The sequence below is a fragment of the Triturus cristatus genome, chromosome 3_1 (assembly GCF_964204655.1).
Source record: "Triturus cristatus chromosome 3_1, aTriCri1.1, whole genome shotgun sequence".
Classification (NCBI taxonomy): domain Eukaryota; kingdom Metazoa; phylum Chordata; class Amphibia; order Caudata; family Salamandridae; genus Triturus; species Triturus cristatus.
In genome coordinates, this window is record NC_140583.1 from 54,755,667 (window position 1) to 54,774,736 (window position 19,070).

At 46.1% G+C, this 19,070-nt stretch overlaps 1 long non-coding RNA gene across 1 annotated transcript; it reads left to right on the forward strand.

Moving 5' to 3' along the window:
• The first annotated feature begins 3,722 nt into the window (after positions 1–3,722).
• Positions 3,723–11,305, forward strand: LOC146859690 (uncharacterized). The gene is made up of 3 exons (XR_014978708.1): positions 3,723–3,857; positions 4,098–4,140; positions 6,316–11,305. It is a non-coding gene; the product is annotated as an uncharacterized LOC146859690 (long non-coding RNA).
• Positions 11,306–19,070: the final 7,765 nt, after the last annotated feature.

Here is a 19,070-nt window from a genome sequence, read left to right on the forward strand (position 1 = left end):
ACATTTTTACAGTGAAAACAGACCCTTTTTTTGCAAAGTCCCTAGCTGATGATTTTGAACCCTTGATCAGCCAGCACCTCGGGAAACCTAGCAGACCTATACATTTTTGTTCTGTTACCCAGAATCCCTTGCAAACCTCAAACATTGTAAAAAAAAAACATTTTCCTCACATTTCTGTAATGAAAAGTTCTGCAATTAGTGTGGATACACAACATTTCACCCACCCCACATTCCCCAAAATGTAAGATGATACCTCACTTGTGTGGCTGTCCAATGCAGAATCAGAAAAAAACGTATTTTTTAAAAAAAATGTAGCGCTTAGAATTTGCGGTGCTATACCATTAATCTCTTTGTTTTTGGCAAGGGGAACACTGGGTGGTAGGACATTTGTGCCGGCACAGTAATCCCACACAATAATGTGTGAAAAAAGTGATTTGTTTTCTGCTAAATTTGAGGTTTGCAGGGAATTCTAATAGGAAATCATTGGGGGATCCATGCAAGCCATACCTCAATGGACTCCCCAGGGTGTCTAGTTTTCAGAAATGTGTGGGTTTGATAGGTTTACCTAGATGGCCTCGAGCCCAGGGCCAAAAACCCAGGTGCCCCCTCCCTGCAAAACCAAGTTGGTTTATGATAGGTCATTTTGAAGCCTCCAAATACATTTTGGGCCTTTGCCTGTCCCGGGTACTTGACCAACCCACAAGAGTGAGGTACCATTTTTATCGGGAGACCTGGGGGAATGTTACGTGATAGGAAATTTGTGCCAGCCTGCTAATCCTACCACTTTCACGCACACAAATTTGAGAAAAATTTTGTTTTTTCAGCAAAATTTGAGGTTTGCCGGGATCCTGGTTAGGGAAGCGTTGGGGGATTCACTCCCCTGGGTCTCTAGTTTTCAGAAATGTGTGGGTTTGGTAGGTTTCCCTAGATGGCCACCGAGTCCAGGACCAAAAACTCATGTAACCCCCTTGCAAAACCAGATAGTTTTGTGATAGGTAACTATGATGTCTCCACAATACGTTTTCGGCCCTAGCCTGTCGCGGGTACTTGGCCCTCCCACACAAGTGAGGTACCAGTTTTATGGGGAGACCTGGGGGAACGCTGGGTGAAAGGAAAGTTGTGTCAGCTCGGTGATCCCACAACTTTTCCACACAGAAATTTGAGAAAAATTGGATTTTTGGGGAAAAATCTGAGGTTTGCAGGGGATTCTGGGTAGGAAAACTTTGGGGGGTCCATGCAAGTCCACCTCCCCATTTTTGATTGGTAATTTTGATGTCTCCACAATACGTTTTGGGCCATTTTTCTGCTGCGGGTAGTAGGCCTGCCCGAACTAGTGAGGTACCATTTTTATCTGGAGACTTTGGGGAATGCGGGTGGGTGGACGTTTGTGGATCTGGGCAGGTTCCAGAACTTCCCATCAGAGGAATGTGAGGAAAATGTTTTTGTTTTTTACATAATTTGAGGTTTGCGAGAGATATCTGGGTAACAGAACCTAGTGAGAGCCACACAAGTCACTACATCCTGGATTTCCCGTTGGTGTCTAGTTGTAAAAAATGTATAGGTTTGCTAGGTTTCCTTAGGTGCCGGCTGAACGAGGTTCCAAAATTCAAAATCCACACAGTGCCAAAAAAGGTTCAGTTTTCACTGGAAAGATGTGATGGGCCCACGTCGCGTTTTGGGCCGTTTCCTGTTGCTGGCACTTGGCCTACCCACACAAGTGTGGTACCATTCGGAAGTCTTGGGAGAATGCTTGGTTGGTGGAAGTTTGTTGCTCCCCTTAGATTCCAGAACTTTCCAATACAGAAATTTGAGAAAATGTGTTTTTTTTAAACTAAGTTTGAGATTTGCAAGGGATTCTTGGTAACAGAATCTATTGAGATGTATACAAGTCACCCCATCCTAGAATTCCCTTGGTGTCTTATTTTTAAAAACTATACAGATTTTCTATGTTTCCCTAGGCGCCGGCTGTGCTAGGACCCAAAATTCACAGGTAGGCACATTCCGAAAAGAAGTCAGTGCCTTGTGGGCTTTCTGCCGCCCTGGGGAGGTGGGAACCAGGGTCCATTGCCCCGATATGCCCCCAAGGGGGACAGAAAGATTTTGGCTATTTTTTGGTGGGGTGGGGGCATTGGGATGCCCATTCTAGGCAGCCCCCACCCCTACATATAAAAAAGCCAGCATATCACTGGCGTCTAGTGGGCTCTCTGCCCCCCATGGACAGATAAGGGACTCCTGCCCCCATCTGCCTCCTGGGGGGGGTAGAAAGACTGTGACATTTTTTTGGGGTTGGGCATTGGCTTGCCCATTCTGGGCAGCCCGACCCCGAACTTTGGAGAAAAAAATATGCCTCGTGCCTACTTGGCTTTCTGACCACCGGGGGGGGGGCAGATAATGAGCAATTGCCCTATGTGCCTCCGGGGGGGCAGAAAGACTGTAGCATTTTTTTTGGGGTGTGGGCATTTTCATGCCCATTCTGGGCAGCTCCATCCCTGGTGCCTAGTGGGCTTTCTGCACCCCCCCCCCCCTCCGGGTGCAGATCAGGGGCTATTACCCCATCTGATCTGTCTTCTGGGGGGGCAGAAATTATTTTGCCTTTTTTGGAGGGTAGGGCGGTGGCACTGGCATGCCCATTCTGGGCAGCCCTCACCCCTGGCCTATAAAAAAATAATCCCTGGCGTCTAGGGTGCTTTTTGCCCCTCTGTCTTTCTCGCAGGGCAGAGACAGTCTGTGGCAAAATTTAATGGGGCTACCCTTGACACTCCACCCTCCCGGTGTCTAATGGGGCTCCTGAGTTGGTCCCCAAGCAGGGATCCACTAGGGAAGGGTAGCATTGGAAAGGGGATATTCTCCCCTTTCCAAATATACCTCTCCCATGTGTTTCAGTGCTTGGGGGACTGAGATAGCTCCAGGAACACCAAAACAATGAAACTGAAACAAAGTTTCAGTTTAATTTTCAATGCAATGATGTCAGCAGCCCATGCTGTCATTGTATTGTCATTGCATTGGAAATGCATGCAAAAATGCCTCTGGAGCTCTTCCCCACCACCCGAGGCCAACAGAAAAAAGGAAATCCCTCTGCTGTCTTCAGCAGAGGGATTTAGTGCCCCTGACTCATGACGGAATGGTTCCGTCATGAGCACTGGAGCACTGGTGCTCATGATGGAACCATTTTGTCACGAGCACCAAAATGGTTAAATGTAACAATATTTCTGTTTCTCATATTTTTAGGTTGAGCATTCGAGGCCTATTGTAATTTCTTATGTTGGGTTAAAGCCATTCCCCAGCTATTGATTTGTTTGGTTTAGTGTCCTTCAAAAATCCTTGCTTGCCAGTGGTCAGTCCTGCCTCTTTGTCCCTCCTTTCTCTCTTACGTTCCTTCTATGCAGCAGGGACTAAATATGGTCTCATCACACTACAGTTCTTTGTCTGTTCTCTGGGGGACTACTTTATTTCTTTATTTCCTGCTCTGTTTCTGTTTGACTGTGTGTAGTTCCTGCACCATAGCTGATTACATTTAAATACAGTTTTCCTCCCTCCCACCTCCTCTTAATTCCACAGTGCGCCATGCCTCCCGCTTTATTGTTTATATTGTTTTGGTTTTTAGCAATTTTTGAAGTCAATCGATATTTCGGCTACTTTTAGTAGGGTGGCTGTTTGGTTTTGGGCTTTGTTCTAAGTAGGATTGGGCTTGTTTATTATCTGTTGCAGTCAGCAACGCACAAGAGTATTAATGCTTTTTGCCGGCGTGCATTATGGCTCCCAGTGTCATACAAGCTCAGATTTCTCTTTTTCAACTTGCATGCGTTATGTGACAAGCTTTGCCACACACTCCTTTCCTTTTCAGCTGTTCACCAGAGGTTTGTGTTTTTTTTGTTAATCATTAATCTTTGTCACTTTCTTTCTGTACTATAATTTATAGATTGTTTTGCTAACACATGTTGCTTTAGGTAAAGTGCCTTGTGGCGCCTGCCTTGTTTAAACTGCAATTAAAGCACAGCGGGAGGGGGCTGCAGCCGCCATTGTTCATGTGCGCCCATATTGATAATCTAAAAGAGCGACCATATGTCCTCTTTTAGTAAACAAGTGCATTTGTTTAGTCTTGCAGGGCATAAGAAGCGGTATGCTGCGAGGGGGCATTGTGTAAGTAGAACTTTTTATTTCTTTCGCCTGCACCGTAGAGTGAAGCGTTCGTGTTTTGTTTGCTCTGGTTCATTTTCCGTTTGCAGACTCTCATCACTTACACCATGCTCGTTGTTTACTAAAGATGGCTATATTAATATTTTATTTCACTCTTTCTTGTTTGATCTGTAAACCTATTGAGAAGTGAGCAACTTACATGTGCAAAGGGAGAAGACTTTTAGTTTCTGGAGTAAACCCATGCAGTTGCAATGAATATAGCTGCCTCCTGCCCAGTTGTCCAACTTTATACTGGGACACTTTCATTCAAATCACTAATGCACAAAGAATATAGTACTTTGTTATACTTCGCCCTTCCAGACCACTCCATCATGGCCGCTGCCTTTTCCAACTTCCCAACATCATACTGCGCATGCGTGCTCATGTGCAAGGTCTTCCTGCTAAGTAACGAGCATACCGGCACGTACTAGACTGCGCTCAGTGGCATAAAAGCACCAGCTCCCCGGCGCTTTACACCAGCCGAGAGGACGGGAGACCACAGCAGGTTTAAAGACGGGATACTCACCGTGACCAAGTAAGGTTGCTCCTTCCCCCCATATCCAGGATATCAGAGCACACATGGACTTTCGTGCTCACCGTGCCTTTATCCTCCCCCTCTTCTCTCTAGATTGGCACACCGGATGAGACCCCTCCCGAGCCTCGATTAGCTGCCCTAACCCTAATATAGTGTAAATATGATTTCTAACACCACGTCATAAGGCAAACTATACCCACTGGTTCAATTGTTTTTAACTGTGCATCGCGCCGCATGACCACCTGTTTCAGATTCATGTGTGGCCTTTGCAAGCTCTAGATAACGCGCCACCATAACGCATGGCAATTACACATGTGTTGCTATTACCCTCACAGCACGCCACATTACCACATTCTTTAGTGGCCACCACCGGCTCGATATAGAGTGCAATATGACCATATATCATACACCACGCTTGTTCAGCATAACGAGCCCTGTGACCTACTGGATCTCACATGAAGATTTTTCCTTCAGCTTCTTTGCCACGATAAGTCAGGGGCGATGATTATTTCTTATAGGCTGCAAGACACTACTCGCATGCAACATGCTCCACTCTATCAAGGCAAAGCATTCAATCACTGTGGTAATCATCCAGACAATGACCTTAGCACCTACATAAGATTGCATTTTATGTTGCTTAAAGTATATGTATATATATGTCTTGTCTTTTTTTCCCAAAAGGTTTTTTTACAAGTGTCTGTAAGTATGCCGACAGTTAGACCACACACCTTAGCGCGTGTGTAGGTACTTCACTTCTTTTTCACATGGCGCCTTCCACCTTTGCCACTCACTAGCCTCACTAACTGGTCCTGAAGAAAGCCCCTCCCACACACCTTATTGCAGGCTGAAACATGTAGACCAATTCACATAGTCAACTAAGGATAATAATCTCCTAGTAGTTGCACCACACATTTTTAACTATCTCATGAGCCGCCATTAATAAACTTTTCAGGCAAGGACCCTCTGAGATATTTTTAATAAAAACTCACGACACATCACACATTTACACCACTCCGCTGTAATCCGGCGTTGTAGCACAACCGGGGGGCATTCGGCCACCCGGTTGGGACCCCAATAATAAACCATGACACCAACCAGGTTGGTGTGTGAGGGGTCTTTGAAACACACCTAATGGGTCCATGCACTTACCACAATAGTGATTGTACCATACCGACATAGTGGGTTCGTCCACATTGTTTAGTCTATCATTACATTAGGGATCTGGACGCACCCTGCATTTCCCTTGCTCTCTCATTGTTTTCCTATAATAATTAAGGAGTCCAAGGGGAACTCTTGAGTACGGCCTACCAGTATGCATTCCGTGATTGTGGCCACCTGCGAATGGGGAATAATCCCAGACACAATCCAAGGAGGAGGGTAGGACAGGTATTTGCCTAACAACTACAAGAGTCCCGATCTCAAGGGGGGGGGTGTTATTTCTTAGGAGTATTGTTATTCCTTTGCATGTGGAGAGTGAGGAATAAAGTACTTGTTTTTCCTCTATAACCAAGTGCTGGACCGGACATTCATTTGTTGTTCGCACTGTGTGCACTTTGAGTTGTGAGTTGTGTTCACTTTCCTGTATCTTCTCTTTCCCTCCCAAGGCAGCCGGTGACTGCTGGTCCACGGCTACCCCTGAGAGTCGACTCCAGGAGGGGTACCTGGCTCAGGTGCTCAGGATCCATAGAGGGTCGGGCCCCGGGACATCAGGAGTAAAAAGACTCAGCACCCACGGTTGGGCCCGGTGGCCCCCGCCTGCCCCGTGGCCCTCTGTAAGGGGGGTGATAGGGTTCTTGATCAGCAACCCGGGGAGAGCTGGCATTCATCTGTTAAAAGGAATAAAAGAGTTCGGTGTAATACCTGGGCAGAAAGTGAACTGGGGAAGTCAGAAATGCTCCTACTTACTCAGAACTATTATTCAGCCACCTTATTAACTGGAGGCTAAATAGAAAATGGAAGGAATTAACTAGTAAGCGGTTCTTCTACAATTTTCTTGCAGGGAAACAATGAAGAAAAAATCGAGAATATTTCTTTACATTAATCGAGGCTGATTGTACTAGATGGGAGAAGAAACATTTAACCCACTGGGGCAGATGTGTGCTTTGAACATGTGTTCCCTCCCAAAAGTATTGCACTTGATGCTGAACATTCCTTCACCACTGCGCCAAAGGTTTTAAAAAAATTGACAAACTTATAAGAAATTTCTTACAGAAGACGGGACAAAATCAAACGTACCATCACCAATACTAACTCTCCTAAGTATATATTTATAAAAATGTGTCTTTTTTTTATTTACATAAAAACCACTCTCTTTATTGTTTTATGGAAGACAAAAGTAAAGTGTCATGACGGTTTTACATTGAAGGGCTTTCTGTGAGGCTATTTACCTTCGTGCCTGTTTTTAGTATAACTACCTGCCAGCAAATAATGTTAGCCATAGTTAAATGCACGTCATCTGTTGGAAACGAGTTGTTGATGAATCTTATTGTGTGCATCTTAATGCATCACTGTGAAATAATCCGGCTACAAAATGACATCATAAATAATGTGCCAATGTTCTGTATCCGCAGGAATGTTGATGTAAAAGATGTATGGGACAAGAAATTATTGAAGTCCTTTCACGTTTTATAAAGTAACTATAGGCTCACAAACCCGGACCAAGAAAGTTTTTCCGTTCTATGAGGTCTACTCATATGGGCCATGTCTGTGTTAGTGGAAAACCTTTCATCTCTCCCACCCCCTTGAAGATATAGAAAAAGAGACTGGTTATCACTGGCGCAATAATACCACTTCTCTCAGAAGAAAAGACAATTGGCTGTTAATCTTGGCTGTTAATCGGATGCATGGCCTCAAAAATCCCAGCATGCACTCTTCAGGCCCACATTTAGGGAAGGTGGTTTTAACAGCATCCCAAACCTTCAGTTAGGTGGGGGCAAGGGGGAAGCATGTAAAATCCAGAAGGATTAAAATCCAGGACTGAGTGCTTAATTTGATCCGGTGGTTTCCGGTGCTCAGCACAGGCACTTCATTGGCAGGGCCGGCACTTATGACAGTCTGCCACATGGTGGACTGTTTGTCTGATTAACAGTGAGTATAAACACAGTTGTTTACTAATTCAATCTATATTAAAAATGACTATTACATGCCGCCCCTGCTAATCTTATAGCTTTGGGGGTCTGGAATAGTGTGAATTGTCACAATTGTAGGAGTGTGATGGTTAGTAGCAGGTTTAGTACTGTCACTGGCCGCTCTGGTAGGGGCAATGGGTGGTGTAGGCTGCAGTGGCCGCCTGGTGATGGCCCTGGAACATCATTGTTTTTTTTACAAATTAAGCACTGGGACGACGGATGGTGTAGTTGTACGTGCAGACGGCTACTTGGCAGCCGTGTCAACAAACAAGCGGAGGAACCGAAGGACAGGAAGCGAAACACACAGTTGCAGTGGAAAGACGGGGGTAATGCACGCACGCCAGTGCCTGGTGAGAAACAGAAATGTGAAGGAGAGAGGACCGTGAAGAGACATTAACCTGGGCATCCTAGAGCGGGGCCTGCCCGGAAGGCTCTGGGTATTTAAAGTTGGCACTGGTGACAAAAAGGAGCAAAGCGTTGCATGTTATTATTGCTTTATTTTTGCCCCGTTTCAGAATGGTGACTGTGCAATGACTGGCTCTACTCCAGTACCCGCAGGCAGGTGTACCACACCGACACCGGGAATGGTGGTTGCTAGGAAACCGAAGATGGTTATAATGTAATTAAACATACCGAGAGCGAGGAGAGGAGACACGAAAAAGAGAGAGAGAGAGAGAGAGAGAGCGCGAGAGAGAGAGAGATGGAGGAGAGAGGGGAGAGATGAGAAAAGAGAGAGGGGAGTGATGAGAAAAGAAAGAGAGGGGAGAAATGAGAAGCAAGAGATGAGATGAGAGGAGAGGAGAGAAGAGAAGAGAGAGAAAGAGGAGAGAAACAGAGAAGAGAGGAGAGGGGGATATAAAAGAGGGGAGTGATGAGAAGAGAGAGAGAGAGGAGAGAAGAGAAGAGAGAGAGTGGAGAGAAGAGTGAGAGAGAGAGAGACAGATGGAGGAGAGTGGGGAGAGATGAGAAAAGAGAGAGGGGAGTGATGAGAAAAGAAAGAGAGGGGAGAAATGAGAAGCAAGAGATGAGAGGAGAGGAGAGAAGAGAAGAGAGAGAAAGAGGAGAGAAACAGAGAAGAGAGGAGAGGGGGATATAAAAGAGGGGAGAGATTAGAAGAGAGGGATAGAGGAGAGAAGAGAGAGAGAGTGGAGAGAAGAGAGAGAGAGGAGAGAAGAGAAGAGAGAGAGTGGAGAGAAGAGAGAGAGGAGAGAAGAGATAGAGGAGAGAAGAGAAGAGAGAGAGAGAGTGGAGAGAACCACTTTTATCTCTCGCTAACCCAGCGATGCTGTTATGAAACTACCTTTGATCCCTGTTACCTTTGGATTTCTGGTGCTGTTTTTTAGGAAGTTTCCTCCAGGTTGTAGCCACAGTTATGGAAGTTGCATTCTACTCAGCTGCCATGGGGCTTGGGCCTTTCAGCAGTTCAGCGTTGCTGTTACAGGAATATATGACAATACAACGCATGCAATTACAATGCATGCTTATACAACGGAGTCTTTACATCGCAACTACCATTACATTGCATGATTATACAACGCATGCCATTACAACGTATTTAAAAAAAACTACCATTACAACGCATTCCATTACTACGTATACCATTACAAAGCATACCATTACAACACATAATACTTTTAGGGCAATAGTAGAGTAAGTGTTTGATAGTGTAGGGGTAAAAGTTACTATTCCCATGTACCCCAAAACCCATACCCACCCTAATACAAAAAAAATCTCTATTACTTACCTTTTAATGCGTTGTAATGGCATGCATTGTAATGGTATGCGTTGTAATGGCATGCGTTGTAGTGACATGCGTTGTAATGGCATGCACTGTAATGGCATGCGATGTAAAGGCAGTTGCGTTGTAACTTTTGTGTTGTAAAGGTAGGTCGTTGTAATGACTGCGTTGTAATGGATGTTTCACCTGTTAGAGTAGTCTGGTGAAATATCCGAAGCGAGAAATAGTGCATGAACTATTATTAGCTGACGGGCATCTTTATGGTCAAACAAAGGGATGGTGCACCAAATGAAATATACCAGCACATCCAATGAGAGCTCATAGTTTTCTAGGACTGGCTAAACAAACAGCACAAAGGAATCACCTGCGGTCTTACAGGTACTCCGAGAGGCCGCGTTTCCAAGTCCCTTCAGCAGAATCTAGTTTACTGTCAGTTAAAAGCTCATCACTTAAAATGAGCACTGACCTTTGACGCTGCCAGAGCATCTCCTGGGCAGGGCTGTCGGAGCTGCAGCTAACATTAGGACAGTCATCAAGCTGCAGAGTGCCCAGGGCCCAGTCATCATCCACTGGCAGCAGCCGACGAGGAAACACCAATGATTCATTCACATGTACCTTGAAATGCTGCTACACTCAACTAGCAACGACTGGTCTGGTTGCTGGCCTTGGTAGCCAACCACTTGCCAAACACAACTCCACAACAGCAACTCCAGACACTGGACTCAATGAAGCCTGTAAGAACCTCCCATAAATAATATTACAATTTCACATGTGAAATATGTCAGAATGAACAAGAAGACACAAACTAACACTTGGACCTCACCACAACTGGCCCCATGTGTCTAAAGGCTGCAGCCATGGTCTGCTCCTAACACACCAGGAGCATGAAAAGCTCAAGTCTGGAAACTGGTACCCTGAACCCCTGGACATGACCAAGCGCGTCCACGGCTGCCATTCCGTTCTATCACAAAGGTGAGGACTTTCACAGCCTGTTCAGAGAAAGGCTACACGTTCAAGGTTAGACCAGCTGTCCCAGGGACAATCACAGTTTATGTCACTTTTTCTGTGCCCTGTACAGATGTTGCACGTGAGAAGCTCTGCGCAGCAGAATTATGACAATCACATGTTATGTCACTTTTTGTGTGCCATGTGCAGATGTTGCACGTGAGAACCTCTGTGCAGAATGATGACAATCACAGTTTATTTCACTTTTTCTGTGCCATGTGGAGATGTTGCACGTGAGAAGCTCTGTGTAGAATTATGACAATCACATGTTATGTCACTTTTTCTGTGCCCTGTGCAGATGCTGCACGTGAGAAGCTCTGTGCAGAATTATGACAATCACATTTTATGTCACTTTTTCTGTGCCCTGTGCAGATGTTACACGTGAGAAGCTCTGTGCAGAATTATGAAAATCTTGTCGAATGTATTCAGTTGCAAATGTTTCTCTTTTGCTATTGTGATTGCTTAAGAACCTGTGAACCGCGCACTACTGTAGTGAATGTATGAATTTGTTCAGAGAATCTTTGCCTCTTATTTTAGAAGGCAAATCTAAGCTGAAATTCTTCCCTAATTTATTCTCTATTTTGATAATCTGAACTGAGTTATTGTTTGATTCTGTACCTTAACTGAGCTTTGTAATCCGATTTATTGACTAATTAAATTTGACCACATTAAATGAATTGCTGTATTAAAAAAATTCTTAAAATAAATCTGTTAAGGTTGAGACTTCAGTGTCTGTCATTCCTGTCGGGCCAAATATTCTCTATCTTTTTATTATTTGAGACTGCCACCTTTAACTTCTTGAATTGAGACAGGTCCAGCGAGGAACACTAAAGTCCGTCTGAGGACTATTGCTCAGATGTACGAAATCACGTGCTTACGATGTCTTAATAGTAAATGTTTGTATTTTGCTATTAGGAAATTGCAAACTGTGATGTACAATAGTGTGTTTGACACTGTTAGCGATTCGCAGTGGGTCGCACATGGACCTGCCGCATCAATATTCAAGAGGCAGGTCGCAATTTGCAGCCCATTTTGAATGGCTACAATCACACGGATGGTGGCCTACTGGGGTCAGCAGGCCACCATGTCTTTGATTGCTTTTTAAATGAAGCAGGTTTTTTTTGTAATGCAGCCCAAAATGGAATGCTTTTCAAAATTAAATTTAATTTCAACCTTTCTATTTTTTAAGAATAGGCAGTGGTCCCATGAACCACTGTCTGCTCTTAAAAAATGTTGGCGCCCACATTCACAAAGGGGATCGGTTCCTCGGTCGACTCTGACGAAAACATGTTCAATATGTTACATGTAACTAGTTAACATTTTACATAGCTCCAAAATTATATTTTGCCGTTTCTGCTGCTTCTAAGCACTATACATGACATCTGTTTTTATAAGGTCGAGCATGGGCATCGCATGCGCTGCTGCGAGCCGTGCAGATCGGAGTATGGCTTTCAAGCCCGCCCACTCTCCACCCATATTTTTAATTGGCTTGTGTCATTGTCCTTCATAAACGCTGGCTTCAGAGTCCTTATTAGGCTTGTTAGTCCCGCCTTGGTACTGCCTTGTCTGCATTTGTTACCTCCAATAACGACTGGACCTTTTACGTGTCTTGTTACACGGTCTGCTTTATCTTGGCTGTGAGCACTGTTTTGTTTAATGATTTGCCTCTGTTCTAGCCACTAGCACACCGCCCGCTTTTATTTGACTTACTAATGGCTGTCCCCGTTAACTATAGTGGCCGTGTTTCTATCTTTCTTTCTTTATTTTAGCAGCCCGGACCGCTTTAAGTATAGCTGCCGCGCTTATTTATTTATTTGTTTGTTTACTAGCACCCATGTGGCGCTTTCACATTCATGGAAGCCACACCCCTTAGTGCCAATATCGGCAACTGTTGTCACATAACACATAGTAAGTACATAAATAAACCACACGAAACTTTTGTAAGTGGAGAAATATTGCTGCAGGTTTATTAGCATAACCAATATGCAAACATGGTGGGTTATCTTACGGGCGATCCGATACCTGGGCAGGCGAACCCCTATGCCGCCTGCCCGTCTGATAAGCCTAAATTACACCGTGGCAGTCGCCAATTGGTGCATACCAAACCTTGGAAGGGGCCACCCCCTCCCATCAGTGGACCACCAGTCCACGTGCTTACTCACCCCCCCCCCCCGAAAGAGGTGGGCGGAGCGTATGCTGGCAGCCCCCGGTTGCTCAGACCCACAACCACCCGTAGGACTAACGGGGCGCCGTAGTTCTTCCAGGGGACAACTCTAGACATCCCTGTGTATCCTGGCTTAGCACCACGCTGTGCTGCTGCATGAAGTACCCCTTGGTATCTGCAGACTCTGGATCGCCCTGTAACTCCTCCTGCAACACAAAGTAACATGTTAGAAAGCCTAACCCATCCACCTTGTACCTCCGTCTGCTGGGTAAGTGGAGGGGCGGGCAAGGCGAGACGAGAGGGACAAGAGGGCGAGGAAGGGGCGGGGACAGCCTAAATACCCCATCCCCTCCGCCGGAAGTAACCATTTGCCGGACGTCTTCCCTGGCTGAGCCCAGGGACTAGACTGGGTGCCCCCAGTGCCTTCATGCGGCACTAAGGCGGCCGCCCTGTTAGGGGGGCTGCTGCGCAACCCCCCCGGGCAGCCTTGCATTCTTTAAACAAGCTCGTGTCTAAAGAAGGGTGCGTGGCCGCTAATAAAGTGAAGGCGAGGCATGGGTGTTTTTACAAAAATAAAACATCTGTTTGTCAACTTGACAAACAGATCCTTTTTTTGGTCAAAGCGCCCCATGCCGCGGTTTAACTTTAATGTCGGCCATGCCCATTTCTTTAGACACAGCTTGTTTAAGGGGCGCGGCCTCCATAAATGTGAAAGCGCCGCATGGGCGCTAGTAAACAAAAAAATATTTCCAATGCAATAGATCTCGCATTTGCGAGAGTTTAAGCTATTGCATTGTCAATAGTTCAAACTCTCGCAAATGTGATACCTATTGCATTGCAAATGCTTGTTAACTAAGGAATAGTAAGTACTCAGTCAAGGGCCCTGCGAGGACGAAAGGTGTAACTCTTCATATTCCAGCGGTTTGTAAACTCTGTAATCCACGGCTGTTCTTATCCCCTAATTTAAATAGACTTCCGATGATGAAAGGCAGGACTCAGACTAGTAACCTATAGCCTATAGGTCACAAAAGATAGCAGAAGCAAGCATTTCATTAACCAAGCAATTTCTCCGAGCAGGAAGTCGGGCAAAGGTTAGATGTGCACCAGCTGCTCAAATGTCTGTGGAGTTCTGGTCATTATAATCAGGGCGAACTCAGGGTCCTTGTGTCTTCAGTTACCTGTCCTAATTAGCACCCTATATGGAATACTAAATCCACTCAGCCAATCAGAGTGCCTAAACCGCAAGGACTATTATTAATCGCACGCGCCGCCCAGAGTTCAGTGGAAGTGCAGACCCGTGTAGTGAAACACACTGATGCGCATGCGTGTACATGCAAGGGTCTCGGGTAATTACCCACCTGCTGCTGGACATGAACATCTGGTAATTGCCTTTCCCTCTCATTATGTACCTTCCACGTCAGCTTGTTGACATAATTACAGGCAGGGGCCAGTTAACAGCTAAGAACGCTGTCATCAAACAGCAGTTACGCTTAATTGTTAAACAGCAAATTAGCATTGGAAACAATTTATAAACATATGTTTGTAACCCCCCCCCAGTCTTCTGTTCGACAGAGTCTAGTTAGCATCTCATTTAAAAAGCTTTTTTCCAAGCGCCACCACCTGCTGTACTGGAGCATTGCTTACACTAGAGGGCGCCGCACAACCGCAGTTGGCAGCAGAGAGTCCTCATTTCGCCGCTCTCCTCTCAGAGGGCGCAATCGAATTTCGGTTCCCTGGATTAGAATATACATAGAAGGCATCGAAGAAACCTGTATTAGTGCATGCCGGGCTTGCAGTCTTGCTTCAGTTCGATTGAACATAGACCACCAGAGATTAAGCAGGCATTATTGATGAATGAATGAATGAATATAGCATTTCCAGAGAGCACTGTCACTCAAAAGAGAGCATCCTGGTGCTAATTTGGACACCGACTAGACCTGTATTCGATATTAAAAGGGGACACCCCAAGGCCCCCCTAGATTAAAGAATAACAGAGAGCATCAGGTGCAAGGCAGAGCCAGCTGTTCAGACGCTTTCAAGCTGGCCTCATCCTCTGTAAACCGAAGCAGACCTGGGAGTTGGTTCCAAGCTTTAGCACCTGAAACCAGAAAGGACGTCCCATCCGGGGACTGAAGTCTGAAAGGTGCAGGTTTTTAGAAGATTGGCATTGTAGGATCTCAGCATCCTCTGGGTCCTGTGGTGATAGCCCCGGGCGGCGGGATATTTTGGACCAGTGGCATTAGAAACTCTGTCTTGAATGAGACCCTCTAATGAGCCTGTGGCCAGTGCAGTCTTCTGAAACCTACAGAACAATAACATAGAAACACTGCCGCGCGTTTATGTGAGGCTTGCGCCGCCGGACCGTCACAGTTTTTGATGCTCCAGAGGCATACGCCTCTCAACCATATGTATGAGGCGACGCATGGCCACTTTGCTTTGCTCTGCATGGCCTTATAGATGTGGAGTAAGGCAACGCAGCGCAAGTCACTGCGTTGCCTTGCTCTGCATCAAGGAGGCATTCCATGGTTGTTGTGGTGGGTTTTCCCACGCAGCACCCCTGGATTTGACGATGGCCCCCATTTACATAATCACGTAAACCTGGGAGAGCATCAAAACCTTACGCCTCCCCGGAGCAAGCATAACCAGAAATGTTTCATAATGTTTTCACCTCTCTTTGTTTATTCCTATTTCCATGTGTGCTGCATTGTGCCGCACACATGGAACGAGGAAACCGCTTCTCGGGATTGTTTTTGTTCCCCTTCCTGCACAAAAACAATCTTGCCTGCAATGCAGACACCCCTGCACCGTGGTGTAAGGGTGCCTCCGTTGGCACTAGGCAGCAAATTGTGCGCCAGTGCAGTGGAAAGGACAGGAATGCACCGTATTTCATAAATACAGTGCGTTCCTGCCATTTCACATTGGCGTAGAGCAGCACAGCCAGAAGGCTTGCGGCGCTGCCCTGCATCAGTGCCTCAGACATGAGGCCCACTATGTGCACTGATGAGTCAGACGCTATTTTATCAGCCCTTGTATTGCACACTCTTGCCATATGCCTGGTCCGGCGGCCGGCAGGAGAGCAGGTTCTACCTCTGGAATGAGTCATGATAAAGCCAGATTTTTATCTTCCTTACCATCGCCAAGAATCCTCTCTGGTCGCCAGGATCTTTGTATCTGCTAAACAGTGCAGAGGGGAGGAAATCCAAATTTTAGTACATAATCGACAAGATCAAATCTTAACCCCAAAGGACCACTGACTCCGAATCTCAAATTTTAGGGATTAATTACAAAGCCAAAAATAAATGCACATACAAACACCTCAGCACGAGGTTGAGGAAATAAATGGGCACTTATACAAAGGATATTCTACGCAGGAGTCTCATCCGACTCAGAATAAGAAGAATTGTCAGCTCCAATAGCAGAAGGCAAGCGGTGATCACTCCAATCTCTCTGTTAGAAGTCATTTAGCTAAAAGGAATTCAATTAGTCTATCCCTACTCTATCTCTGAGGTGACATCCCTACTTAGCATTATCCCAGGCAAGAGTAAAAAGGTGTCAGAAGTGAAGACTTCCTCAGAAGTGCACTCAATTAGTCAGAGCTCGTTCTAAGAAGCTCCTTCTAGCTCCCCATCTAGACCTCAACTGCTCTTCCCTCGGGCACTGTCCCTAATTCAAAATCCCCAAAAGAACATGCCCTCCGGCACACCTCTTCAGCCAGGTCTTCTTCCAGTAGTTTTCCACTGAAACTTGCCTCGCATCCAACGACGGTTAGCTTGCCCTTGGGTCCCAGGCACCTTCTCTGCCGGAAGTATCATCCCTACATTCCGGTATACTCCCATATTGGCTTCTCGCACCATCCTAATTCCTAAAACAAAGGCCTAGTCTCTCTAACGAGCTAAGTGTCCTTGCACCTGCAACAGAAACATGGGAACGACAAACTTTCCACTTCTATGAGATTTTCTAACGTCCTGAAACCCCAAAGCCTTACCGAGGAAAATCATTTTCAGCCTACAACGTTTAACTAACATAAGAAACGAACAGGCCTTTCTCTTTAAACGTATATGCGATCTGGCCTTTACACAGTTTAAACCCACACTTCTAAAACCACACGATAAGCATTAACTACATTACTTTTATATATGAATAAGCAAACGACATGTGCAGACTTTAATATGGTGCACATTTAAACCTAATGCATCGCATTACATGAAAACCAATCATTATGCGTTGACTAAAATACATTTGCAGTGAACTACGACATTGCTCTTCCTGGACGGCATGGTTACATTTCTAATCACACTATTATAAGCAGATTCAAGTGATACATTTCTAAGTCACACATTAATAAGTTCCATTAACATAGATGGGTGCGGACTAGCAGTGATTATGTTGCACCCCTACAATTTTCAGAATAACGTGGCGCTCTATCAGTCACATGGACTGCACATGGGCGGGATTAGAAACCGGTCCTCAGACATGGAGTTGCAGGGTTCTCTCTCCTTGCTGGTCATAGTCAAAGCTTTGTAACCACATGAGCGGTCGGAGAGCCTGCAGAAGTCACCGTGTACGCCCTTTGTTCCTTCTGGAAGACGAGGTTGCCCGCTGTATTAGGTTCAGGGTAATCCGGTCCCCTGGGCCACCGTTTGCTTCCCCTAATGCTGGTTTCCCAAAGCTCCAGTGCTGAGGTGAGTGTGGTATTTGGGGAGGACAGTATTTGTAACGGCAGTGTGCAGTGCAGGCAGACAGGGCGGTCTCCTATGTCAAGCTCCGGAGCAAGCATCTTATATTTAACCATTTCAAACGCTTCCTCTTCCCCAGCAGCAAAGCCCAGTTTAAGGCCTTTTGTTGCAATCTGGTGACCTCTTGCGGTTGTGTCGTAAGGCAGCAGCCTCGAGTGGCCTTAATGTAGTACCACCCCAGCCTAGCCCGTACATGTGCAGCATTCTGCAGTCCTGCACATGTCTCTCCCCTCATTAGCATGCATGCGCCGCCAACTGTGCAGAAGCCCTGAGCTCAGCTGGTCTCACTCTGAGCCACTCTGCGCGTGACAGAGCCTCTCCCCTCATTAGCATGTATGCGCCGCCCACTGCGCACAAGCCCTGAGCTCAGCTGGTCTCACTGTGAGCCACTCTGCGCCTGACAGGGCCTCTCCCTTCATTAGCATGCATGCGCCGCCCACTGTGCGCAAGCCCTGAGCTCAGCTGGACTCACTGTGAGCCACTCTGCGCCTGACAGGGCCTCTCCCCTCATTAGCATGCATGCGCCGCCCACTGCGCGCAAGCCCTGAGCTCAGCTGGTCTCACTGTGAGCCACTCTGCGCCTGACAGGGCCTCTCGCCTCATTAGCATGCATGCGCCGCCCACTGTGCGCAAGCCCTGAGCTCAGCTGGACTCACTGTGAGCCACTCTGCGCCTGACAGGGCCTCTCCTCTCATTAGCATGCATGCGCCACCCAATGCGCAGAAGCCCTGAGCTCAGCTGGTCTCACTGTGAGCCACTCTGCGCGTGACAGAGCACAGCCCCCTTCACTACAGACCTGCAATGGGGAATGGTATCACACTGTTCCTGCTTGAGACACCAGAGCTTTGCAGCAGAACCCTGACCAATTAGCGAGTGACTGGTGGTGGATCATTGCTTGAGTATGTCCTATTCAGTCAACAAAATAGAATTAAAAAAAAAGTAAAGTAAGAAAAACGTAGAGGCAAAGAGCAGATAAAAAGAAAACTGGACTACTAAAAAGTGGGATATGCAAAAAAAACTATTAGTGTAAGAGTCCGGTGTGCAGTGAGGAATGATGGAAGGTATGGCGTATTGGTTAAGGTGGGAGTAGTGGGGATGGTGTTGATTGGGTGGAAGTTGGGGATAAGACAAGGTGAGCTGATAGGATTGGATTAACTTTTAAGGGCTGGAATGGGATAAGAGTAAGGGCTGGAGTAAAGGAGGGTGCAAAGGTAAGTGTTGTAGCTAGAGTGGGAGTAAAGGGCAGTGGTAGGAATGAGGTAAGAGTTAGGTTTGGGACAAGGGGTAAGGGTGAGGCTAGATTTGGTTTATGGGTTGGGTAAGGGCTAGGGTTAGAGGCATGTAAATGTAGGCAAAATTTATAAATGTAGTGGTAAAATTGACTTTTCATAGCCCTATATTTTTAAATTTTTCGTATACATACATGTTGGACTTGGCCCTTCTGGCAGGTTCACCCCCGAGACTTTTTGATTTTTATTGGTAACTTGGTGTAGTGATTTTTGGTTTAGGCGCACTTTACCGCTGTGTCCCAGGGTAAAGTGCGTGCGTGTGTTGAGGTTGGCCTACCCTCCCATAGGAATGCATGGGG